The 27,763-nt window shown below is 34.7% G+C and overlaps 1 protein-coding gene across 21 annotated transcripts in view; it reads right to left on the reverse strand.

Moving 5' to 3' along the window:
- Positions 1 to 27,763, reverse strand: part of LOC142320422 (uncharacterized) — a 137,706-nt gene that overhangs the window by 58,035 nt on the left and 51,908 nt on the right. For 11 of the 21 annotated variants that reach the window (XR_012755380.1, XR_012755383.1, XR_012755382.1 and 8 more), the window contains 2 exons: positions 14,270 to 14,427; positions 9,241 to 9,380 (listed from right to left, as the gene is read on the reverse strand). The exons of 4 other annotated variants lie outside the window; for them this stretch is intronic. The gene's annotated coding sequence lies outside the window, so the exon portion shown is untranslated. Of the gene's footprint in view, positions 1 to 9,240; positions 9,381 to 14,269; positions 14,428 to 20,303; positions 20,649 to 27,763 lie in introns of those variants that run through there. 6 more of the 21 variants (XM_075358158.1, XM_075358153.1, XM_075358148.1 and 3 more) reach the window with 4 other exon arrangements.

Below are 27,763 nucleotides of genomic sequence, written 5' to 3' on the forward strand. Positions count from 1 at the left end.
GAAAAAATTAGAAGTGAAGTGGTTTCCCTCATCATTTTCAATGAGTAAAATATACTACTGCATATCTGCATGCCAAGCCCGCCAAATATAGGTGATATTTAGACAGACCTACTGCATAAAAAAGTAACTCTGACTAGACATATGAGTGGTGCTCATATATCAGAAACATTGATTCCAGGATACAAATTGGAAGAGTGAACCAGAACAGCAGTGAAAATATTGAGGAAACGGAGTGAGAAGCGCAAAATGGTTTTTACTGCTAAAAAAATGACAATGATGATGCTCAAAGGTATCCTGCAGAAAAAACCATTGTTGAAAGTTGAAGGGAGAAATATTTAGCATACCAAAACCCAGACATTTGGATGTTGTGACTGATGAAAGAAGGCAATACAAGGAACATCTGTCACATGCCAGAAAAAAAGCGTTCAATGCATTTAATAAAGTAAGAAGTGTTGTTAATTACAAATGGGGACTGGATTTCCCAAATAATGTTGTGTGGAGTGTCAATATGGGCACTCAGGGCAAGCTCAGGTTTTAGGAAGATCCCACTGAGTGCGTAAAGATTACTCCTAGAGATAGTAATTAGAGGACACTATAATATTAATCCTAGAGATAATTAGAGAACATTGCACTATCCCGAGTGATGTGATATTTCTGGTGTAAACCCACTTAATATCAACAGCTAGAGAACAAAAGAAGATCACACAGTTAAGGAAATCAAATACGTGTAAAAATTAAAAATTGCTGCAGCAAAGTGAGGGAAAGATTATAGAAGAGGATTTCATTGAGTGGCAAGATAGAAGGAAAAACTCAATGAAAGGAAGAGATACATACACAATTTTCCCAGATATCCAGAAAGATGCAGAAGGAAGTGGCTCACATGGATCAGTACACAACGCAGGCATTATCAGGACACAGGAATTTTAATAATAAACTGAATGGGTTTGGACTGCTGCCATGTCCACACTGTGTTGTCTGTGGAGTAGAAGAGACTGTCGAACATGTGCTCCTTGTATGTGGACATACATTGAAGAAAAGTATGCCGCATACCTCTCTTCTTCATACGTTACAAGAGTCCACAAGGGTTGTGGACCCTTGTAACATATGAAGAAGAGAGGTATGCGGCAATTTCATGAAATAGATGTAAGATTTAGGTTAGAGGATATATGTAGTGATAGGGTAGCATATGGTAAGTTTAGAATATTTATTAAAGAGATCCTGGTTAAAAAATAAAACATCAGGATCTAAAGAAGAAAGAAAATTGTCCGTGGATGTGAGGGCATGACTCTGAAGATGTCCATTTATAAAGAATGATTTCTGAGTCATGTCCATAGATTAGGAAATATTAGGTTTAGGAAATTAATTTAATAAATGTTACGTTTAAAGTTAAGGACAAGATAGCTACAGTATGTAAGACATACATACATGATTGGCAGTGTATTAGATTGAGAAGCCGCAACAAGATTATAAGAGGAAAAAAAGACCCAGTATTTGAGATCCAATCAGATACATTAAAAGAAAAAAAAAACTGTAGCTGAACACACAGCAAGTTAAGAAATATGGGAAGAAAGAAGAAAAGTAGAAATTGAAATGTGCGAAGAAGAGACTGAGGAAAAAGTTAAGGAATGGAATGCAAGAATGGTAGGAGATTCAATATTTTTCCCTACAGATCGCAGAGCCTGGACAATGTCCCTTGCTGCTGTATCTTTCTATTATCGGGCGAGTTTCATCAGTTATTTAGTGGCGGTTATAAATTTTAAGTGTTATTTATGGCCATCCATAAATAACACTTAAAATTACCAAATCCATATTTGGTAATTTGCATTCCTATCCGTATGGACCAGCATGAAATTTATTTAGTGGTTCTGACCGTGGGAGGCTAAGCTTTTGAGCCTAGTAATCCTGGCGTGATTCCCCTTCATTCCATCCACTGAAGTCCTTTCGGTACCAGCACCTATGGGCTAGCAAAAATGCGCCTACTGCAGCCCTAGTTATTTTGAGGGAAATGCGTATGTTCTCCGGAGGGAGTCACATATGCTGACTAAATGAGATTGTAGTCTCTTCGTGGGACGGCGTGGGGTGTTGTTAAGGTTTTTATAGTTTTTAACAAAATTTAATTGTAAAAACGGTCACTTTCGCGGCCGGAATATTCGCGCGGTTCCATTTATAGGTTACACGATATAGAGGCTCCTAAGCCTGGTTTGTCATTTTTTAATCTCGTACCGCCTCTTCACGGTGGTTTGTTTAATAAGCATGAGGCCCTGTGGAGTACGGTCCTCTCAGCAAATGTCCCGGAGATGGCCGTGTTCGGACACTGCCGCTCTCCCGAACAGTCTGCGTGCCTGCGCCAACCCCCACCTCGGATACGGTGTGTAGTCCCGCATCGTAGCGAAGAGTGACGTTTCTGACAAACCAAGGTGCTCCAAATATCGTCCGCAACGCTATGTTTTGGACGGCTTCTTATTTCTTTTGAAGCGTGGAGTTCAACAAAGCTACCCATGGCGGGTAAGCATGTTAGAATCAGCAGGACGTATAGCCGAAAAATGAGCGATTTGGTCAACAGTGGATATGGGCTAGCACTGTTCAGCACTGGGTATAGTGAGGCCCTGACGGCCTTTGCCCTTTGGGTCACATATTTAACATGTTCTGCTAAGGTAAGCCGTTTATCCAGGACTACTCCCAGATACTTGACTGTTTTCCCAAAAGGGATTTTTTCTCCTGAGATTTCCAGCTGCCTGCCTGGAGCACGTGTCTTGTATGTGATTTTTCACAGTTGACCTTGATTCTCCACATATCGAGCCACGGCTCTAATACATCCAATTGCCGTTGGAGTCTCTCGATCGCGTAATCTACACTTCCGGATTCATAATAATACGCCGTGTCGTCTGCGTATAGAGCTGTATTGATTCCTTCCGACAGCGGCATATCGTTGACGTACAAGAACGGCGAGAGCACTGCTCCTTGGGGGACTCCAGCGGCTACATCTCTGGTGGAGGAGATTGTTCCCCCTACGCGTACAACAAATTGTCGGTCTAGTAAATAAGACCGTATCAATCTGACATAGCGACAGGGAATCGTCGTATGTGCGAGTTTATACAGCAAGCCGCTATGCCAAACTTTGTCAAAGGCTTTAGCAACATCTAGAAAAACAGTTGCAGTTACCGCTTTTCTATTTAAGCCTCCGACAAGACTGTCGATTATTTTAACCAGTTGGAGGGTCGTTGAGTGGCCCTCCCTGAACCCAAATTGCTCAGGCCGTACTCCTTTTCCCAAATGTCGCCTAAGTCTCTCCAGGAAAATCCTTTCGAATAGCTTTGACAACATTGGTAATAAGGAAATCGGCCTGTAATTCTGGGGAAAAAGCAGACTTTTCCCAGGTTTGGGTAGGCATACCACATTTGCAGTTTTCCAGCAATTCGGAAAATATCAAACGTACAAAACTGACGTGAATATTGTGGTTATGGTCGCTATAAGAGCGGGTGGAACATTCCGGAATGCGCGGGCACCGATCCCGTCAACACCCGGTGCCTTGTCGGGGCGTGTGGCCTTAATTGCAGCGGAAACCTCCACCTAAGTGACTTGGTCTATTTCTAGTGGGGTGTCCTCCAACTGTGCTAAATAATCTACGAGGAAGGACTCTATCTCGGTTGTGTGGTCGTGGTGGGAGGGGAGTTTGGAGTAAATTGGTTCTCTAGGGTGTCGGCGAAAACCTCCACCCTGTCCGCCTCCGAATATGCCAGAAGGCCTCGTTGCCCCACAAACGGGTGGCGGGGTTTCTTTCCTTCTCGTAGTTTTTTGTTTAGCCTGAACGCCGAGGAGTAGTCGACTGAGACTGAGGCGAGGTATTCAATCTACGAATCCTCTCGATGTTGTGCCAGCAGCTGTTTAACTCTGTCCGTTTGAATATAAAAAGCCCTTTTATCATCGGAGAACAGGGTGATTAGCTATCTCCTACTCAATCGCCGGTTTCTGCTATAGCGTTAGAGAAGTGAAGTGGGAGATTATTACGGATAGATCTCATGGTCTTTTCCGTAGAGCTGTTTGACAGTCTCGGTCATTGACGATATGACGCGTTCGACCGTTTCGTCGATTTCCTCCGGTATGTTCAGCAGTTCAGGATGCGCTGGCCTGTAATCCCATTGGAAAGTTTCATAGAACGTTTTCCAATTCACTGACCTTCGGGGTATAGTCGGAGGATCTCGGCCGTCCCCTGCTTGGCCCAGCTCTAGACAGGAGAATGGTCTGAGCTGCGGTCTTCTATCGTTTCAATCATGAACGGAGTTGTTACCGCCTTCATAATTGCGATGTCGAGTACATCAAGACTCGATCTGCCCGTTCGATGAACAAAGGTGGGCACTTCGGGGCCTATGACGACTAAACGGCGTGCTCGTGCCCTTTCGTATAGCAATCTGCCATTTGCAATGTAAAGTAATTCCGAACGGTCAGTTGTTTGTTTGCGTTCAGAGACGTCTCAGACAACAGTATCACGTCTATTAGTAGATCCTCGGCCAGACGGCAAAGTTCTGCCGTCTTACCTACTACTGAATTGGCGTTCCACTGTAGCAGTCTGAGAGTTTGCCTAACCGTACCTAGATAGCAGGTTCATGAGACACTGTGATGGACAAGAAATCCGTACCGGAACTCTCCTTCGGGAGTGCGGTTATATTTATTTTGCCGTTGGAGGGGCCGGAAGTCGATAACGCCTTTTTTGTGAAGAGTGGAGCTTCTGGGACCTTGGTTGGTCTACCAGACGTCGTGGGTTTGGCACCCGCCCTCTTTGATTTTGCCGATTGTTCGACTGCCCTTTTTTTCCTGCGGAGCAGGCTTCGTCGCAGGCTTGTTCAGTTTTTGGCCTCCCCCTTTCTTATAACTACTGCCGGTTTAGGCTTTGGTGGTGTGGGGGTAGGCGATTCCCCTTTTTCCATCGTCACTGTTCCCGCCGATAAAACTACCTGCGGCTGGAGGATCGGTTTCCCCCTCCGGCAACTCGTGCCCAGCTACGTCCGTCAATAACGACAGACGTTTTCTGGGTGCCCTTTTGCTTTTTCAGCTGCTTCTTATAATAAGGACAGCCCCTGTAATTGGCCGGGTGCGGCCCCTTACAGCTTGCACACGAGGCAGGCTCTTCGCGCGAATACAGATACGTCGCCGTGTCGTGGTCTCCACCACATTTCACGCAGAGCTGTGCCCTGCGACAATAGTACGACGAGTGGCCGAACTTTTGGCATCTGTGGCATTGGAGCGGACCCTCTCGAGACACAAATGCGGTCACCGTAATTCTACAGTAGAATAAGTTTTCCAGGTCATACATTCCCCTGTTGGCTGGAGTTCATTTTAAGGTGACGAGGCACGTGGGGGTCTCCTTTCCGGCCCTCGTCGTCAGCTTTTTTAACTGAAACTGCCTCGTAACCGAGGGAGGTTAGCTCCTCTTTTACCTCTTCTGGGGTGGCTCCATAAGGGATGCCCCGGATAACCACTTTGATCTCCCTATCTTTCAGGAGCTGAAAGGAGTGAAAGGTGACTCCCTTGGAATGCAGAAAACTCTGCACTTCCCTTAAGTCACCTTCGCTGCTTAGCTGTAGCCTTACAGAGAGCCAAGTACTTTTGGCTACCAGGCGCCTTCTTGTAATGGCGGAGATTGCTCTCGCCAACATTGGCCACTCCTTAGGGCAATCCAACATGATAGGTGGGATTTTCTCCCGCCTAGTGACCGGAGTTTGCGAGGAATTTCCATCACTAACCTCCATGGTGGCAGCTGCCGTTTCAGAACTGCCCCTCATAGTGTTCGGCTCCTCGGAGGGTTGATCACTCTTGGTTACCGACCTACGCTTTAGACGATATCTTGCTCCCACAATGTTATCCTCTCCTCTCTATTTATTTTTTTAATTTTTCACAAAGGATACACAATGATCCTTCAACAGTCATTGAATATACATGATCCTTATTTGCAACACATGAAGTAATAATAGTTTCAAGTCTTATGCATGACACCACATTTGGCTGCTTAGAAGCCAACCACTCAACTACCAAAAGCCACTGGTTATTTATGCAAAGGACTAAGATATTTTGCAATAAAGTAATTGGTAAAACAGTTATAGCACAATCAGAGAACGCTGCAAAAAAAACACATTATTTCAATACTATATACACATATAAACCAACAATACATAAATGTATTGTATGTAATACATATATATATATATATATATATATATATATATATATATATATATACACAATATATATGCACAAACACAATACAGTACAATACAATATATATACACACACAACAATAATAATAATAATAATAATAAATAAACTGTGCTATTTGACAAAGCAATGTTCATATTCATGGAGGAGTACAGCACTCTTGTTTTGTTTGGCTATAGACAGAGATGGAGATATTAAACAACAGTACATTCTAGACTTAGTCCTTTTGAACAAAGTGACATGCTTGTCAATCCGTTCTAAACAAGAAATGTTGTCTGTTTAAAATAGATCACTGTATTTTATTAGTTTACATTAGTAACAACATATCACCAAATTGCATATTGCTTATAACTACATGCCTATTTTAAACTTTTAACCCATAATTCTATGACATAGATCTCTGTTTGTCATACTATCATTACTTAAACCAAAACAATTTATATAAGAATTTTTTACTTTATTTACTTTTTTTTTAGTACGATATATTTTCTTCATGCTTGTGCTAGTACATTGACTAAGAAAGCAATTATTTTTATCTTATTTAATTCTCATTAAATCTGATTTAAAATTTTCTTTTCAATAATTAAAAATATTGCATTATTTAATACAATCACTGCATATCGAACTGCACATCTGACATAAAATATTTATTTAACAGTGTTATTTTTATAGTTTTAAATACAGTTGTTTAATACCTTAGTTTGTAATTTTATTTATTAAGTATATTTATAATTTTATCTGTTTATTTAATATACAAATAAGTATTTTTTTATCAACTGTATTTTTAAATGTGGTTAATCTTTTTAAACATCTCAAACACTCCATTCCCTTTTTTTAATGTTTAATTACACTTTTTGATTATTCATGAAACATTTCCTATGTCCTTTATCTAAATTTTATTAAATATTTATTCTATATTCATAAAACATAAACATAACATTCCTGTCTTTATTTTACTACTTTTTCTGATTATAAATATCTAAAAAGAAAAAATTAATAATGTTGTTGTTGCTAATGGATGCTGTTAGCAACAACACAATGTTGGAGATGATCTCTGAAGTTTTGTACGGTTCATTCACACATATCTCGGGGTATGGCATTATCTTCTTCAATAATTTGCTATCTTAGCTCTGATACCCATAAGGGCAACGTTTAAACTCATTTTCCTTCAGATATACTCAAAGAAATAAATCACAAATGCTCAAATTGGGTGACTGAGCTCCCTCAGTCCTCATCGCCCCCTCAGAGAGACCAGATGTCCAGGAAAAATTTCTCTCAAAACATTAAGTGAATGTCAGGCTGAGTGAGCTGTAGCCCCATACTGTTGGAATCACAAGTCTCCCAATCCCTCTTCTTCAACAATCCATTCTTTGCTGCAGGAAATTTTGCAACATTGAGAAATAATGTTTGGGTTTCACAATCACATCGTCCTCCTCAAAGAAATATGGGTCTATCATACCACATTGTGATATAGCATAACACACCGTTAGTTAAGGAGACTGTAGTGCCATTCATGAATAATCTAGGGTATATTTTCAGTCCAGTAGTGGAAATTTTGCTTATTCACAGCTCCACTGAGGTGAAAATGTCCCTCATTGCTACTGAAGAAAGCTGCCTTAGGAGTGATCTGTGCAAGCATTTTGCTCATACAGATTTTGGCGGTTGGCATAGTCTGTTGGACTCAATTCTTGAGACATCATTATTTTGAAGGGTGAAAATTCAAATTTAAATGCAGAAATCTCCTCAAACTATGGTCTGACATTCCTAAAACAGCATGCCTCTGAGCAAAACATCTTGGCGATTTCTCAATTTGCAACTATCACCAGCTGTATATTTTCTGGTGTTCAAATGGATCTGCATCACCCAAGTCTATCTCTTCTTAGTGTGCTACTAGTTTCCTCCAACTGCCTAACCCAGGACCAAACTATGTTCGCATTAGGAATGACACTGTTACGTGTAATGTTGAACTGTTGCCAAAAAGCTCTTTGCGTCATGATCACAGATTGGCTGTTTTCAAAATATGTGTGCATACAAAGCCATGATGTGCTTCGGTCCACACCATGTTGGCTACTGAAATGGGGTCATCTTGACAGAACAGAGGGAAACCATGTGCATCTGCCTACTCCCACCACCACCCAAACATTGACCCCTCCTAACTGCTTAGTCAGTTCTCTGCTAGACTCTTTAAAAGGGTTATTTATCAATTAACAACAGTCTGGTAATAAAAATGAACAAAATAGAAGGGGAGCAGAAAATGTTCAGACTCCTGAAATTTTCCTAGAACACAATTTTTTCAGTCAGAAATTTACCCAAAATTCCAAATTTATCACATCTGCCATGCCAGTCACAAAATGCACAGTTTACGTCTTGCTTACTTTTAAATGTCAACATAGTTAATTAATATACAATTACAATATTTTATACTCGATATACTGTATATTGTCTATATCACTTAACACTATTAAAAGTAACTTAACTACTTCAGTATTAAAAGAAAACTATACACTTGCAGTCGGCCAACTAATAAAAACAAAGAAACACTATTGCCTAACCAAAAGCAACTAAACAAATAGTGCATTACAGAGGAGACAATATCCACACATGCACGCACACTGTTGACCATAATGCTTCTAATCAGTAAGCGTCCCTTGCCTGTCACAATTTAAGTCTATGAGTCATCGCTCGCCAGGAATGATGTTGCTGTCTTTGTTCTCAATATACGTAATACTCAATAGGATGAATCTTTTTTTTCAAAACTTGTTAAAAGATCAATTATTCCAGTTAATAATTGTAAAAATGATGTGAATCCAACATCAGTTGATATTTTCATCATGATTTCTATTTTTCGTAAGTAGTAAAAATTTCTGTGAATTTCCCCGGACAACCCAAATTTCCCCTGAACCACGTTCGCGCGTTCTGACATATTCTGCCAAATAATTTTTTAAATTTACTACATGCAAAAGTTACATACATACTTATAAAATATTTAAATATCACTAAAAATATTATATATATATATATATATATTACCAGTAAGGTCTAATAACTCTTTAAACTGATGTGCAGACAATTCTGACTGCTGATCCACTTGATTATTTTTAATAGTATATAAGTAAAAGGCATTTGTATCTGTTTTAATGAAAATTGTACCATCACTTGAAACAAGGGCACTGCAAAAGAAATCAGGTTGTTTAACAAGGAAATTAAAAAATAAAATAATAAATAATAATGGCGCGTCAGCAAAATTAGAAGGAATCTTTTACAGTCTCCTAAGCGAATGGTTTCAGGTAATTCTATTGGCAACATCAACCCTCTGAGAATCTCTACTCATAACCCTTAGAGGGTTAATCTCAGAGCAGTTCCTGAAAACCAAGAACCTTAAATGTACCGATGAAGCAGACCAATCAACTTTCTCTAAAGAATGAAGGGAAAATTAGATTGACATTACTCATATAATAATTATTTAATGAGTAAAACTAGATATTGAAATGACTATATCAGGGTAATGTCTATATAATATCAGGGCAAATATTACTGATCATAGGCTTACAACAAAATTACACACATTTCAAAAAAATTATACTATTTCATCCAAGTAAAACCAAATAAGCTAGGAAAAAATTTCCTTAAGGTGGATGCACATTATGAATGTCTGATCACCAAAATACATGTAATGGATAATTTGGAATAGAAGTCAAAATACGATGTACACAATACGGCAGCTTTCAATCTCATCATGTCTGTCTGCCAATGACTTCTCTATAGTTTGGTCTCAGCAGTGCAACATTTTGATATGTTGAACATAGTGCCTATTACCACCATGACCAACAGCCCATCTTCAAAATTAATACTGAGAAAAAAAAAAGAATCTTGGTAGTTCTGTACGCTTAGCCTGCTGAACATAACAAATGCAAAAAATGCGGCAAGAAAAGTACTACAACTGAACAAATAGTTGTTCCCAATATAACATTAAGAAGAGATTATTACTTGCCTTTATATATAGGAAAGCCTCAGTGGCTTGAAAAAGTAGACCTGGTTATGATCAAAACTGGATGTCAACAGTGGTATAACTTCTATTAATATAGCAGTGATAAGTGGCTCAAGTTATGGTTTTGGTAGGCAAACCCCCAATCAAGTGAGAAGAATTTATCACCAAGTTATCTTATAATTTGCTTAGGTTATGTTTACATTAGACGCACATATTTTTAGGATGTAAGAATAGCATACTTAGATGTCAACTACAGCCCGAGAGGATTTATTCAACCTCTAATAAGTTTATTTTATCATTTCCTTTTTATTATTTTATATAATTGATTGCTATACTAATTTTAATAACATTAAGAGCTTTTTATAAACAGATCCCAGGTCTAGACAGTTAGTAAAGCCAATTGGAAAACTGCAAAATAAATAAAAGTAAACCAAAACCAAATCTTCGCATTCTTGACAAAGTCTGCATGTAATTGTATACCTAGGTCAATCTAAATTTTTATATGTTTTTCAAACTAACTGTTTTTCAAATGCTACTATTCATGTCATTACCATGTTTTGCTAACATACTAATACGCGTGTGTGTGTGTGTGTGTGTCCATTGTTCTCAAATTTTTTTTAAGAACCATTCATGTGAAATACAGACTGGTAGCTAATCTATCATTAGAATAGTGACAGTTATATCTCAGAATGATGAAGCAATAAAAAATTACCATATTTTCTGTATATTAATTTTAATTTAAAAAAGTATTACAATTTTTTTATTTAATGCAAATTTTTTAATAATTTTTTACAAAAATATTTATTTACTTTATAAAGAAATTAAACATTATACATTTACTTATATTATTGATTAGAGTATTCTTGAAGAAAACATTCAGTAAGGATGGTGCTGCATGCTTGAAACAAGTCAAAGAGATATTTGGTTCAGTTGAACTTAAGAGCAACTAGTTAACTAGCAATTAGCATATAGTGTTACACAGTAAAACATTCATTATACAATAAATTAGATATGCTCTACTGGTTTTATAAGTTTACAACAGAGTATCACATACAAATATATGTACCATTTACAAAACTATAAATTTACAAATTAAACTCATAATTTACAAATTATGATTCACAGGATATTAAACTCTGGTAGAAGTTAGTTCTCATCTATTCTGTGCTCAGAAAAAAATTCAGTTCAATTTATTAAGTTTTTTTATGCATTTGATAACACCAAAATGGAAAATGAATAAAACCAATAAGGAGCACACCACAGCCACAACATATGAGGTGCTACCCAAAAGTTTGGGGAATTTTAATTTTGCACGTGAACCACTGCTGGTACGACCTGCTGCCACTAGATGTGTCTAACAGTACTCTTTGTGAATCAGTGTTCCAACAGCTGTGACGGTGAGAGGCTGCATTGTTGACTTCCGTGCGGTTGTGTAACGTTGTGTTTTACTGCTCAGCAAAGTTCTAAATGGCTGATTTTAAAGAGCAAAGAACCTGCATCAAATTTTGCTTCATGCTTAAAAAAACTGGTGGAGAAACCCATCGCATGCTTGTGGAAGCATTTGGTGACAATGCTATGAGTAAAAGTAAAACCTTTTTGTGGTACAAACGATTCAAAGATGAACGAACGACAGTTGATGACGATGAGCTTTCAGGAAGACCATCAACAAGCCCAACACCGGAAAACATCGTGAAAGTGCGAGAGGCTATTGTTGCAGATCGTAGATAAACAATCCATGATGTTTGTGCAATCGTACAAATGTCATATGGGTCCGTGCAACGCATCTTGTCGAACAATTTGAACATGAGACGCATTGCTGCAAAATTCGTACCGAGACTGTTGAACAGCGACCAGAAACAAAATCGCGTAGCTGTCTGTAGTGAAATGAAAAATTCAGCAAGAGATGAACTTCATCTCCAACATCATAACCGGTTATGAGACATGGGTATACGGGTATGACCCTGAAACTAAGCAGCAGTCGTCGCAGTGGAAGTCGCCAAGTTCACCGCGGCCAAAAAAAGCATGCCAAGTTCACAGCAACGTGAAGTCCATGATGTTTTTTTCAACATCAAAGGTATTATCCATAAGGAATTTATTCCTCTTGATGAAACTGCCAATGGGATGTTCTATTGTGAAGTTTTGAAGCAGTTACGTGAAAGCATTAGGCGCAAACGTTCAGATCTGTGGGGTAACAACAGCTGGATTCTGCACCATGACAATTCACCCGTGCACACATCGCTAGCCATTCGGAATTTCTTGGCTTCCAAAACGACGGTAGTGATTCCCCACCCACCCTATTCGCCTGACCTTGCCCCGTGCGACTTTTTTCTCTTTCCGAAAATAAAGTTTCAATTGAAAGACCGTCGTTTTAACACAATTGAGGAGATTCAGGAAGAAACGCAGAACGTGCTTCTAACACTTATACCTGCAGACTTCCAGGGATGCGTGGAATCATAGGAAAAACGCTGGGATCACTGTATCAATGCCCAAGGGGATTACTTTGAAGGAGACAGTGGAAATTATAAGTTATGGTAAGCTATTTTATTTTTATGGTAAAATTCCCCAAACTTTTGGGTAGCACCTCGTATAACAAGTTTCTTGAAACTCATGACTTTAGGACATGTAACAGCTGGAAGATTTTAGAAAGAAGATGCTGTACTAAATCTTATGCTTTTATGGAATATGAAAAAAGATGATGAAAATGAATTATTAAGAGTTTCTGATGATTTCACTGACGACTCTTTAAACTTCAACCTAAGCAAGTATGACTGAGGTAAAGCGATTTCTCAAAATGTGAACTTGAACAGTATGGTTCAAAAGCAGTTATATAATATGATAATATATAATATGAGCAGTGGATGGAATTAGTTCACAACAAAGTTTTTAAATTTATGGATAATTCCATATTAGCAAATATTCAGAAATTTTGTTGCATTAACATTTTTTAATTTGATGAAAACTTGCACTAATAGTGTTAATTGGTAAAATAATTACCAATCTTTTACACAAGAACAATTTTTTTGTATTCATAAATACTTTGTTCCTGAAACATAAATAATTTTATAAAGCTCCAAAATACAAGAATAATGTTTGTTTCTAACAAAGCAATAGGTCGTTAGGCAAGTTGGGGGTCAAAGTTCCAGTAAATAAGTAGTATCATGTACAAAATTTCAGTAAATTTCCAAATCGTATCATTATTAGTATAAACCAACATATTAAAAAAATGAAGATTTGTTCACCGACTTCTTGTTTAAGCTTCAAGCTTATAATATAACTTGATATCACCTGGCAAAAAAAAACTACTCAATGGGTCAATACATTTGAAGTGCCCAAGGGTGGTTGTTTGACCAATTAAAAAAAAAATTAAAACTTACCCACTTGTTTCCTATGTGACTCATGATCTTAAAACAATTTTTTTTTAACTTTTTTATCTAAGCAGTTTACCTGTGGAGGCCATTATTGTTATGGTGTACACACCTACTTTTGTGACTAATGGTTTACAGAAAATATCATAACTAAAAAACTATTAGTCGTGAAAGGATGAAACTAACACAATTTAATCATATTTTCTCAAGTTAAAGGATTGGTCCAGTGATTTATTTACCTATCTCTCTTCTTTCTGTGAGAAAATTACGAATAAAGTTGAACATGAAAAACAGTGAAATTTCACTTTTGGCAATTTTTGTCAACAGGCAAGGATGGCATACAGAGTTGGAATTATATTTTTACATAGTTATACGTTAGTAGTTTTACCATAACTAATATTAATGGTGATATACTTACCGCTAAATTTATATGAATTTTTGAAAACTAATTTTTTTTAAATTCAAATTTTGGGTTCAAATTACTCTGATGGGGCTGGTCATAAAAATCTCAAAATTGCACAACCTGCAGTGCTTTTGTAGATTTTTGTAGCAAATAAAAATGTTTCTGTGATTTGTACTAATAAAAAAGTTATAACCTCCCAAAAATCATGAAAAACCAACAATCATAAAAAATTTTTATTCACTGAATAAGTGCTCCAAGAAGGTTTCTTGTCTTCTTGGCACTATATAATATTTTTATACTTACTATAATTAAAATAGACTTGTTTGAACCATTCAACCGCAGTGTTCATGTTATAGCAGGTGCCTGAAGTCTTTCCGTTGGTCAGGAAAATTCATGTTGCAACATGCTAATTTATGCTTGTTGCATCACTTAGCTCAATTTCACTTAGTCTCAATTTCATCCTGTTTAAAAGTGTTTATTAAATAAATAAATAAGTTTAATAAATAATAATAAGTTTAATAATAATAAATAAGTTTTACTTAATAATACTATATCTGCAAATTTTAAAATCGGTTAAATTTTTACATTACTTTCAAGTAATTTCACATAAAACAAAGGAAGCACAATGTTCCATAGAAATATATGTGAATGAAGAGTGTCATAAAATCGTGTATGGTACAGTGCCAAAAGAACTCATTAAAATTTGTGAATTTAGTGATGAAAACCAACAACTTATATTTTTACATGTTAATTCATATGTCACTAGTGTTTGTAAATATACATGAAAAAACGTTTTTGTCAAAATTCAGTTACCTGTATGGACAGTTCTGTTGTGACCCTTTGAAAACTCATAAAAAGGCAGTTAAGAAAAACTTAAGGCAAATAACGTTAGGAGCAAGCTATTAAACAACAGATTTTTCCAAATTTAAATTTAGTTCCTGAAAAGTCTCTTTGTATTAACTGTTTCAAAAGTATTTTTTCTCAGCAGAACAAAGAACTACATGAATGCAAAAACTAAGAGCAATGCATTGCCCCACATCACAATATTGAACAATCAAATGCTGCTTGTAGCATTTTGGGTGCATCACTCCATCAAAATTAAAAAATTATGCACCGATCTAAGGCCATCAACATTAAAATTTAAAATACCAGGGTTATTTTTTTTCAAGGTCGGATCGGTCACAAAATAATGATCGGATGAACCTATGTGATGCGCAGCATCTATAGCATGGCCTTCAATCACGCCGTGTCACTTTGTTTATTTCTGAACACGCAGGTAGTACATAAACATGTCTACAATAATAACATCTCCCACCAAGTGTGAAGTGCGTGTGGTAATTCGATTTCTTCAGGCTGAGGGGTGTAATGCAGCTGATATTCATCAACGAATAAGTAATGTGTATGGTGAAACTTCAATGAGTGACAGCAAAGTGCGGCAATGGTGCAGGAACTTTAAAGCAAGACGTACAGATGTTCATGATGCAGGCGGTCAGGGAAGGAAGCGAGTGTCAACCGATGATCTCGTTGAACGAGTGGATGAGGCAATTCGAGAAAATCATCGGTTCACAATTTCTGTATTGAGCGAATCACTCAACCTGAAATTTCAAGGTCAGCTCTCTACACCATTGTGAATGAGAGACTTCAGTACCGCAAACTTTGTGCGAGATTGGTTCCCAAGATGCTGTCCGACCATTACAAAACAATGAGAATGGACGCCTTCCTAATGTATCTTCAGCGCTACCACAATGAAGGAGAAGATTTTTTTAACAAAATTATCACAGGGGAAGAGACATGGGTCCATTTCGAAACTGAAGAAACAAAAGAACAATCCAAACAGTGGATGCATACTCATTCTCCCAGTAAATCAAAGAAGTTCAAGCGAACCTTCTCCAACAGAAAGTGTATTGCTACTGTGTTCTGGGACCGGAATGGAGTTCTCTTGGTGGAATTCATGGAACGTGGCACGACCATCACTGCACCCTCATACTGCGTGACTCTTCATCGTCTACGAAGGGCAATTCAGAATAAGCGGAGAGGAATGTTGTCATCAGGCATTGTGTTTCTTCATGACAATGCTCGGCCTCACACTGCAGCTGTAACAAAGAAGCTCCTGCAGCGTTTTCGATGGGATGTGTTTGATCACCCACCATACAGCCCGGACTTGGCTCCATCCGATTTTCACCTCTTTTATCACATGAAACGCTGGTTAGGAGGACAACATTTTGGCACAGATATCGAGCTGCAGACCAGCGTATAAACATGGCTGAAAACACAGGCGGCTCCGTTCTATGACGAGGGAATTGGAAAGTTGGTACCACGCTACGACAAATTTCTAAATCGGAGTGGCGACTATGTAGAGAAATAGTGTAACTATGTAAGTACTTGTTACAAATAAAATTTATTTTATTTTCACTGTAGTTTTAATTTCGTGACCGATCGGACCTTGAAAAAAAATAATCCTCGTAAATAAGGTATCTGAAAAATTAAAAAAGAGTCTTGAATTGTCTTTTGATTTCTGAAAATGAAAATCCTGCTGAATCTTTTTCACATGAATATGATTACCTTATTTTAAAACTAAAAGAAAAATGTGTTCTTCCTTCCAAAGAAGATCAGGTTAAAATTATCAGTTTACTTCCCCAATTTTGGGCCAGATCTAATTTAATACCACAGTTCAGTGTGTCTGAGCATTTGGTTAGACTTATTAGAGAATTAGTTAATGATTAAGGTACTCTACCGAAGTTATGTAAAAGACATAAAACAGGAATTAGCAACAACACAATTAAAAAAGGTGTGTTATGAAGATGACAATAATAGCAGGTTGTTTCCTGGTAAAAAGGATTGTGTTAGTACGTGTGTTAATGGTGTCAAAGTACATAAGCAAAAGCGCCTTGTTCTGATAAACTAAAATGAATGTCTCCCTTAAAAATGAAAACCCTGAGAGAAAAACTGGAAAATCAAAATTCTCTGAACTCCATCCAAAATGGTGTAACTTGGCTGGTGCATCCAGGATTCGTACAGTTTGTGTCTGCCCCTACCACCATAACATCAAACTCATAACTGATGGTCCCAAACTTAATGTTGATTATAAGGACTTAATAGACATCTTTGTTTGTGAAAAGTTTAACTACAGCTGTATGATGAATGTGTGCTGTCTAGGTAAGCAGGCAGTGATTGACATGCTTAACTTTTCTGAAGAGTATAATGTGTTGCCAAATGCAATAATGTACAAACAGTGGTAGCAACTGCTAGGGCAGAGATGATTACTGTTTATCTGACCACAGATGAGTTTTTCGAATTATTAGTGGAAAAATTGGAAAAACTGAAACATGAAATAGTATTATTTCATGTCAAAATCTCAAGCTCAATTTTTCAAGAAGAAAAAAATCAGAATTAGGTGAAGAAGAATGCTTGGTGTTGGCAGACTTTTCATCTCGTTCAAAATAAGATACAAAGCTTCCATTGAGTCAACAGCCATGCTACAATTCACGTTCTATTTCAAGGAAAATGATGTATTACAAAAGTATCTGTATTTTAAGTGATCACTTGAAGCACAATACAGCAACATTTAATTGCTTTTAAAAACTTTTAACAGACCATATGAAGGAAGTACATCAGAACATTAAAAAACTCATCTATTTTACTAATGGTGCTTCAAGTCAGTATAAAAATAAAAAGAATTTTGCTAATTTGTGCAGTCACAGAAAATATTTTGACCTTGAAGTCGAATGGCACTTCTTTGGATCATCCCATGGGAAAAACGCCTGTGTTGGTGTGGGAGGAACAACAAAACAAAAGGTGTTAAAGGCAAGCCTGCAAAGGCCATTAAACAGTCAGATACTAAACGTTGATGAAATATATTAATTTTGTAATCGCATGCTGAAAAACATCAAGTATTTTTTTTTATTAAATCAGATGAGATAGCTAAGATTTCAGAAACTCGTTAGTTTTGACTGCTGTGAAAGAACTGTTGATACTAGAAGTTACCACAAGTATATTCCTATTTCAAAAGGCATTGTAAGATGTTACTTTACTTTAGTCTCAAAGGGCTATGAAGACCACCCTGTGTCTAGTATTGTACCGCTTTCACTTAAGGAAAAAACTCTATTGCTTGTGTGTATCACAGGAGAAGTGGTAGATATTAGCCTCGAAAATGACGACGTGCAGGTTCATTTTTTCACCCAGCTGGACCACATACATCATTTCAAAAGTCTCAACAAGACAAACTGTGGGTACCGATCTGTAAAGTCCAGAGAAAGTTTACATCACATGAACTAACTACAATGATGGGTTGTTCTCACACAATTTTAAGAGAATTATCAGGAGATATCACAGCTGTTGGTTAACCACACTAAATAATAAACTTTCATTCCTACAAAAACAGGCTATTTCATTGAAAAATAATTAAAAAGAGTTTCAAAAATAAACCAATATAAAAATAAAAATGAATTCTTGAAAAAATATGTAGCCTACTAATGGAAATCTGTTTGGGTAGGTTTTACAAGCATTTATTAATGAAAATTGTATTAGGTTATTAGTATTGGTTATCATTAAATTGTGAACTTCAACAACATAGGGGCTAAATATAACAAGAGCACTTATTTACAGAGTTAAAATGGTTTTTAACAAGTTTTTCATGATTTTTGAGAGGTTATAACTTTTTTATTAGTAAAACACACAAAAAACATTTTTATTTACCATAAAAATCTACAAAAACACTGCAAGTTGTGCAAATTTTAGATTTTTATCACCAGAAGTAATTTGAAGCTAAAATTTGAATTTTTTTTTAAATTATTTTTCAAAATTCATAAAATTTTAGGGGTAAGTATATTACCATTAACATTATTTAGTAAAACTATTAACATATACCTACATATAAAAAAATTTAAACTCTGTATGCCATCCCTGCCTCTTGAAAAAAATTACCTAAAGTGAAATTTCACTGTTTTTTATGTTCAACTTTACTGGTAATTTTCTCATAGAAAGAAGAGAAATAGGTAAATATGCCACTGAACCGATTATTTACCTTGAGAAAATATGATTAAATTGTGTTTAGTTTCATCCTTCCAGGGCCAATAGTTTTTTAGTTAAGACCCTTACAACCACAAAAAATAAGTGTGCAAACCATAACAAAAATGGCCACCACAGGTAAACTGCTTATATAAAAAAATTTAGTTTTAAGGTCATGAGACATGTAGGAAACAGTGGGTAAATTTCAATTTGTTTTTGAATTGGTCAAGCAACCGGCTTGTTTTTTTGGAACACTTCAAATGGATTGACCCCAACACCTAGTCACAAAATGATTTTAAAGGTATAAAAGAGTACTGAATGTGATAAATTTCAGAATTTCATCATTCCTGAACATGAATTTGGAAGATTAAAAGCTGATCTTTTAAAATTCTCCAACTTGGCAGCCATTGTGAAAGATTGTCGGAACTAGATAACTTGTTTTACAAGTACTGCTGGCATGAGAGAGTTACAAGGAAAAAACAAACAAAAAGTAAATATAATTCAACATTACATTTACTCTAGTAATAAAACACGAGTACAAAAAAATAATTCCCTCTAATCTTTCTTCCTGTGTACACACTTTGCAATACTTAAAATAAGAATGAAACTGGGGAGAAATACATCAAAAGTTTCAGTTTTTTCTGTTAGTTAAATTTAAAATTGCCTAAATAAAAAAAATTAATGCAAAAAAATTGTTAGTGCTTAAAAATAAGGTTATGTTGACCATATATCAAATTTCATAAAAACTAGAAATTGCAATTCAACAAATACTTGTTGAATTAATATGTAATCATCCTAATGTTAAAATATGGCTAATCCCTTTTATATGGCTATAAAAGGGACTAAAAAGGATATATTTTAAATATACTATAAATATATTTTACACACATGTAGAAAGTAAATTTATTAAATACTCAGTAAAATCTTTTGTAAGAAAAAAGTTGGCTATAGATTACTTATATTTATACCACTTACCCATTGCTAAAAATAACAATACAACTGTTGTACCTTAAAGAATTTTGCCCTTTTATAATATGAACAAGTTAAATTTTTACGAGAATTTCACTTGTTTAAAAAAAATCTAGCCAATAAAACTATATTTAAAACTAACATGATACACTTCACAGATATATTACATAAATATTGGCGAGATTTAAAAAAAAAAGGTGTTCCAAAATACATGCAATCCAATCAAACAAAAGAAAAATGTTTCATTCAGATGAAGATAATTAATATTTTACTTTCTAAACTAACAGAATTATAATTGAAAGAAATGCATGCTTAAAAACATAACTTAAATAATAATCAACTGTTAATATAATGAAGTTACCAGTCTCTAACTACTGCAGTATTTTCCCAAATCAACTGAAAGGATTGAGAGTTAGAATTTTTAACACTAAAACTATAAAGCGAAACGTGTCTATCATCTGTAATCCTTAATACATATATTTCAGAAGAAATGACGTGCAGTGATATTTCATCGTTATTCACAACAAAAGGCAGTTTTCCCAAAATAAAAGATTCCATTTCAACATCGAAACCGAAGTACAAAATAATATACAACTTCACAGTTAGAATATTAAACAATATCACTGATCTTCAGCTATTTATATACAAACCATCAGGACTTTTTAATTTGTTCAGGAAATATTAAATTACAAAGTAATCGAACATCAAAAATAAACATAACCTCTTATCTTATCTTTAACTAAACAAGTCATTGATGTAAAACACGCACTAACAACGATACTTAACGTATGGTATTAGATAGTCTACCGGGAAGCTATACTAGCGCTTATTTTGGTATTATGATAAATTATGTGAAAACACGTATACCTCATACATGGTATACACTCATAAGTATACCTTTTTTTTTATTTTTCCTGTTTAGTCTTCGGTAATTACCGTTCAGATAATACTTCAGATTATGATATGTATGAATGTAAATGAAGTGTAGTCTTGTACAGTCTCAGTTTGACCATTACTGAGATGTGTGGTTAATTGAAACCAAACATCACATGAAACGCTGGTTAGGAGGACACCATTTTGGCACAGGCTGCAGACCAGCGTAGAAACATGGCTGAAAACACAGGCGGCTCCGTTCTATGACGAGGGGATTGGAAAGTTGTTACCACGCTACGACAAATTTCTAAATCGGACTGGCGACTATGTAGAGAAATAGTGTAACTATGTAAGTACTTGTTACAAATAATTTTTTTTTTATTTTCACTGTGGTTTTAATTTCGTGACCGATCGGACCTTCCGATTGTGAATCTTTCTGAATTGTGAATCTTCTTTCTTTTTTCTGAAATACTGATCAGAATGATATCAGCTTACACAGTATTACACTATAACTTTTCCACACAAATCAATGATGATACAAAGTAATTAAACCATCTGCACAATGTAATTTGTCTTTAAGCAAATTTCCATTACATTATCCAGAGTTATATTGGATCACCAGAGAAACAGTGCACAATAAATAATATCAAAATCAATGTACTGATGAAAGGACCACAATAAAGAAGTACAGCTCAAATTATAGAGCTCCTACTTTTATTAAAATCAGTATAAAATGCATATAAATATTGCCTAGGGTCAAAATGACAAAATAAATAGTAGTTTATTTCTTATTTAAAATTACTCTAGGTACTAAAATCCAGTCACAAATACTTATGATGATGGTTTTTAAATCTAAATATATGATTATCAAATGTTATTGCTGTAAAACGACTGCAAACCACTAAAAAATACATTTCATTATGCAATAAAACAATTTTTTTTTTAAATTGGGTAAGGCTGTGTCAGGGCACATAGCTGTTGGTTTAACGTGAAACATTACAGACCTTGGATGAAGTTTCTCCGAGCTACAGACCGACCAACTTATCTGTAGAGTTAAATTGGCGAGACTTTCAGTTTTGTTCTTTGAACAAAACTGAAAGTCTCCAATGGAAAAGTTTAGTTCCTGCATTTGGGCAACTCTATAGATAAATTGGTCGGCGGTCTGTATGTCAGCGTAAATGTAAACACAATGATAAGTTAACATTTTTAATTTATATATGTATTTTATACATTATGTCATCCTACTCTTTTATTAGGAAATAATACTGTTTAATTTAGAAAACTAAACTCTGCCTATGCTTCCTCTTATTCATGTAATCCAAGTATCATTGGTCAGGAAAGTTTTTGGTCTCTTTAGTATAAAAAGTTTCAAGTATTCTATTATTCAAAAATTATTAAATAATAATAATATTTTTTTACTTTAATATTATTGAAATAAAAATTAAGTCTGTTTATTAATTTAATCTCTTTGTAAGAGTCTAGTTTTTTGTACTACTTTTTCTTAATATGGTAAATTAATTACTGAAATAAATTCTATTATTTATGTTACTCAGTATTTTACATCTAGTTTCATTTGTATGAGGAAAAATTTTTTTAAATAAATTTTTGAAACTGAGAGATTAACAAAAAAATTCAAAAATATTTTATCCAATATGTCAAGTAAGAATAAAAATGTCCTTTCTCCAGCTTTATTTTGTTTTACATAGCAAAAATATATCTGTATTACATCTGTAAAAATGAACTATAGCCAACAAAAAATAGCAATTTCTGTAAAAGACAAGAATATTTCTCATCTACAATTGTATGGTCCCTTACTTTTTAACTGTTATGTCAAGTATTGTGTGTCAATAAAAAAAGATCTTTAAAAATCATAAAGATTGCTAGTCTTGTAAAATAATTTTTGTTATCAATAAAGAGACCTTGAAATAAATAATACGGTTACCCCTCTGACATAGAGCCCAGTATAAAAAAAATAATTTGAAGATTAGAAAACTAGTTTAGTTTAAAATAACAAATTTGGTAGTTTTAAAGGTTATAATTTATTTTTAAACACTTTAATTTTAAATAAATTAAAATGGATGTAATTATTATTATTTCATTACATTTATGTAAAATTTTGTAATGGATTTTAAGATTTAAAAAAGAACAAAAAGTCAGTTTAATACTTTTTCATAATGTGCTGATACAATTATTTGTGGTGCAATTTAGTATAGCAAATAAAAAATATTTTTTTGATTACATTTTGTTTTATCACAATTAGCTAATTAATATGCACCTTACGTGTGACAAAACTAGAAGATTATTGTCCTTCTGGCATCAGATTCTGAAGTGGCATAGTTGTTATTTGTCAAAGTGCGAGAACAGAGGCCAAAAATGAGAGGTGTAGTTAACTACTGGGTTCAAAATTAACCAAAATAAATTCAAATTGATATTAACCTTAAGTTCTGTTTATTTGTTGTAATATTATCTAAATTATATCATATTATAGTACTATAAACTATAATTTATATTATGTATTATGTCTATTATAAGTACACAACTATGCACACGTATATATATATATATATATATATATATATATATATATTAGTAAAATTCATATTTTAAACATTCATATTATTCCTCTACTCTTAAATTATGTTTTAAATTCTATAATATAAACACCTAGAACAGAACATTGAGATCTCATTTTAATATTACAATAATGTAGCACAAACATTACACCATGAACATAGTTTATTATATTATTTTTAATATGAAATTTAATTAAATAATTCAATCATGGCTGAGAATAAGAGATCCCATGAAAGTACTTTCAATATAAAATTAAAGTACGGTATGTCTTATCTCAATATTCTATACTAAGTGGTATATTATCACAAAGTTCTCCTGGGATTTACATTACCTATTCTACTCGTGAAAATAATGTAAAAGTTCATATACCTAAAGTGCTATGTCCTAAAATGCTTCGTTTGCAAGTTACGGTTAGTGAAAGATTTCATTCAGATTTCAGCTATCTTGATATAATGAGGTTGCACTGAAAATTTTAACACGTTAATTAAGGGGCAGAATTTGTAATTTTTATGTGGTTTCTATTGGTTTTTCTTATGATTGTTGACATAAAACATTGAATAAAATAGTTCCAGAACCGCATCTACAATAGTCTTTGAGAAATTTTGGGTGAAAACCAATAAATTGGGGTAAAACACCCTGATTTTTGTGTTTGATATACAATAACTTTGTTAAATGGGTAATAAAGACATAAAAGTTTAAAACAAAACTTGTAAAGAATTTAATTTTGAACAAAATGATGCAAGATAAGTTGAATAGAACATCTCCATCCTGACCCCTTAGGGAAAGAAGACACCTGCCTTGTGATGATCCCAGTCACCACACTGCCCCCTCTGTTTGAAGCCCTGATGGCTTTACTAGAGGTCATCTTCTAGACCCTCAATACTTGATTACATATTCCAGTCATCAGTAGTACAGCCTATATCAGGATGGCACTAATGCAAATGCTCAAGAGGTGTTTCCATTGGTTTAGAAACCCATCAACTAACGTATATTTTTCAAACTCGCCCAAACCAAATCAAAAAACTGATAACCAGTAAAAGTTTACCAATTGAACTATAACAAATATAATCTCATACCCTCAAAAATTGTTTGCAACTTCACAATTTTGACATACCATTCCATATATTTTGGAAAACATCCAAAATTACCTACAAATCAACCCACGAACATAAAAAACATCAACTGGACACAAGCGCCAAATGCGCCTATTCTAGCGGAAAAACACTAAACGGGTCCCTAGCCACCCAGGGTACTATTTTACACAAAATACTCTCTATACAATTCTTTAGAGCGCCAAAAGCCTTAAAAATCTTTCAACATCTTTCACTCATCTCTAATTTTTCAGTTAGCCTGCAGATCCAGTCTTGAACCAATACCCTTAAGCTCCCTAACCACCTTTACAAGCCTAAACTCATATTTTAAACAGACGTACAGAAATGATATGCATCATCTGATATTAAGCATTGAGGACACTGACTCGAGTCAGTGTCCTCAATGCTTAGTATCGTAGTATAGAAGCCAAATCAAGCTAGACTGTCCTGAAATGCCCCAAACCCTGAAAGGAAATGAGTCACATGCCGGTTCGGAGATATCCATGAAGTGACTCCCAACACCCTTTTCCCGTCTGGAAAGAGACCATGCGTATACCGCCCATCTGACGTTTCACCCCACGTGTCCTGCCAAATACCAAAACCTTCCTTCTCTATATCCCGAATACGCTGCGCGGTCAGTTCACCCCACTTCTTCGCAGTGTAATGTAACTGACGTTCCGACGCAAGGACGTTAATTGGTTTAACTCTCCAACATTCTGCTGAGGGCTCAGCATCTTCTGTTATCTGTTATGACGAGGGACTACAGGACTATTTCACGTGAGGCAGTTCTAGTCATCACTGCCACGATATATGCTAGTTATCTAGTTGTCATGTTGTAGTTAATTAGTTATAGTTCTAGTTATCGCGAGAGCTATAACTAGAACTGCTTCACATGAAATAGTCCTATAGCTCCCAGTCATAATAACTAATAGGAGACGCTGAGCCCTCAAAACATTGCGGTAGCTTTTTACCTCATTCTGTTTGGCCAAATAAGTGCTGCGTAAAGCATAATCGCCTCGCATGCCCGTTTACACATTTTCATTGTTTTAAAATGTAAACTCCAATCGGGATGGACCACCCTACAAATGCTGAAGAAGGCATCACACACCATCTTCAGCATTTGTAGGGTGCATTCAAGGAGCATACAATGTCATACAACTCAATCTATAGAACTTCCTTATTTAATGTTCTAGTATTTAGTAAGGATCTCAACATAATTAACATTACTAAACAGACAGACTATTCTAAACACAAAATCAGATGTAAAATTGTCAGAAGAATTAGAAATTAAAACAGAACTAAGACAAAGGAGTGGTTCAGCATCAATTACTTTTATCTGTGTACTAAAGAAAGTAATAAAAATAGGGAAAGGTGAAAACATTGCAACACACCATTAAATAAAATTGAGTCTGAAACTGAAAGGAATTGGTAAGTGCTTATGCTGACAACATTACAATTTTCTTGGAGAACCTCAAAAAGGCAGCTGAACAAGTAAAATACTTAAAATAATTTGAAGGGAAAATAAGGCGTAAAGATTTCTTTGAAAAAGGCAGAATTCACAACCAACCAAGATACCCCAAGTCCCTAAAAATGAAATATGCAAAAAGCAATAAAGTTAACAAATTTAAATATACGGAAGAAATAATACAAATAAATGATTTAGATAAAAAACCAATGAAACAAGAAAGAATAAAAGAAAATTAGCTTACCGACTAACAAAAGATATTTTCAACAAAAAGGACATTCTCAGCAGATGCCAAAATCAGGCACTAAAATACAGTAATCAAATCAGAGGACCTGTTTGAATCAGATGTATCTTCAATTTGAAATCAGATTAAAAAAATCCAATACAAAAATAGAGTAAAAACTTGAGAAAGATTCTAAAATCAATAAGAATACAAGAAGAAAATGAATGCAAATTTAGAAGTAATAAAGACATTTACAAATACAATGAAACCGATAAAATGTCAATTTCATCAGTAAATGAAGAGTCAAATCTCACAAAACAGATTTTCAACCACATTTACAGAGAAAAGGATGAATATCAATAGATTTCAGTGGTTGTAAATGAAATGAAAATATTTGAAGGAGATAAAACCAGTAAAAATTTCAAAGAAAAGTAAAAAAAAAACAACATTTGGTCAGAGGAGAGAAGGCAAAAATAAAGCAAAATAATGAACTGTTGGAAAACCAGGAAAAAATGCACAGAAGAAAGAGAAATGAATGTTAAGTAAAATATTGCCTCAAATGTAAAAAAAAAAAATTCCATGTGATGTTATCAGTTTGTCATGTGATGTGGTAACAAAGAACATATTTCTGCTACATTATCCTGTTAAATCTCTAATTTAATATTTTTATTTAAGAGGTAGAACTGCACTACTCAAAGTATTATTTACAGGCCCATTCATCATCTATAAAAATGAAACAAAAAAAATAATAAACACATCCATAATAAAAAAAAATATGTATGTATAAAAAAATTGTTGTGTGTTTTACTCTTCTCATAAACAGCTCTCTTATAATCCTTAATGATTTGATTTTTGATTATGCTTTATGGTGGCTTGAATGAGGTTATATTTTATACTGATGCAAGCTTTCTCAATGAAAAAGATAAGAACACAATAACAGGCAAATAATATTAATACATAATGCCAATAGTATAGAAACCTCAACTCCTGCATCAGTCCGACCAGTCCTGAGCACGAGCCACTGACGCAAAAGTTAGGTTTATTTTTCGCAAGAGCGACCCCCTCTTTTTCAACACGAAAGCCTGTATTTACTACAAAAAGCACAGCAAAACACAACTAGTAAGCACAATTCTGCATCCTTCATAAAACAATACTCATTAATTACAAAAGAATAAAAAGAACACGTGATGTCATGGGAAATACCCATTTTAATTAGTATATATACATTTATATATATATATATATATATATATATGAGAGAGAGAGAGGAGAGAGACAAGAGTGAATGTTAACATCAATAACGCATCATTATTAAAATTATTTAAATTGTAATAAGAATGCAAAAAACCATGAATTTTGAACGAATTGATAATGCTAGTAAATTAGTATTTTGTTATAAAAATCTGTCTGACAAGAATGATTTAAAAATATTTTTAGATAATATAAATGGTGATATTGAACAATTATATAAAAAAATACACTTCTAATCCATTTACTTATAGAATTAATTTGTGAATATATTAAAGATGTTTTTATTTCACACGGAAAAACTCTTTATAAATCAAACAAATTAGAAAAAATAAAACTTTACGTGG

The sequence above is a fragment of the Lycorma delicatula genome, chromosome 2, assembly GCF_047948215.1.
Source record: "Lycorma delicatula isolate Av1 chromosome 2, ASM4794821v1, whole genome shotgun sequence".
In the NCBI taxonomy this organism is placed as follows: domain Eukaryota; kingdom Metazoa; phylum Arthropoda; class Insecta; order Hemiptera; family Fulgoridae; genus Lycorma; species Lycorma delicatula.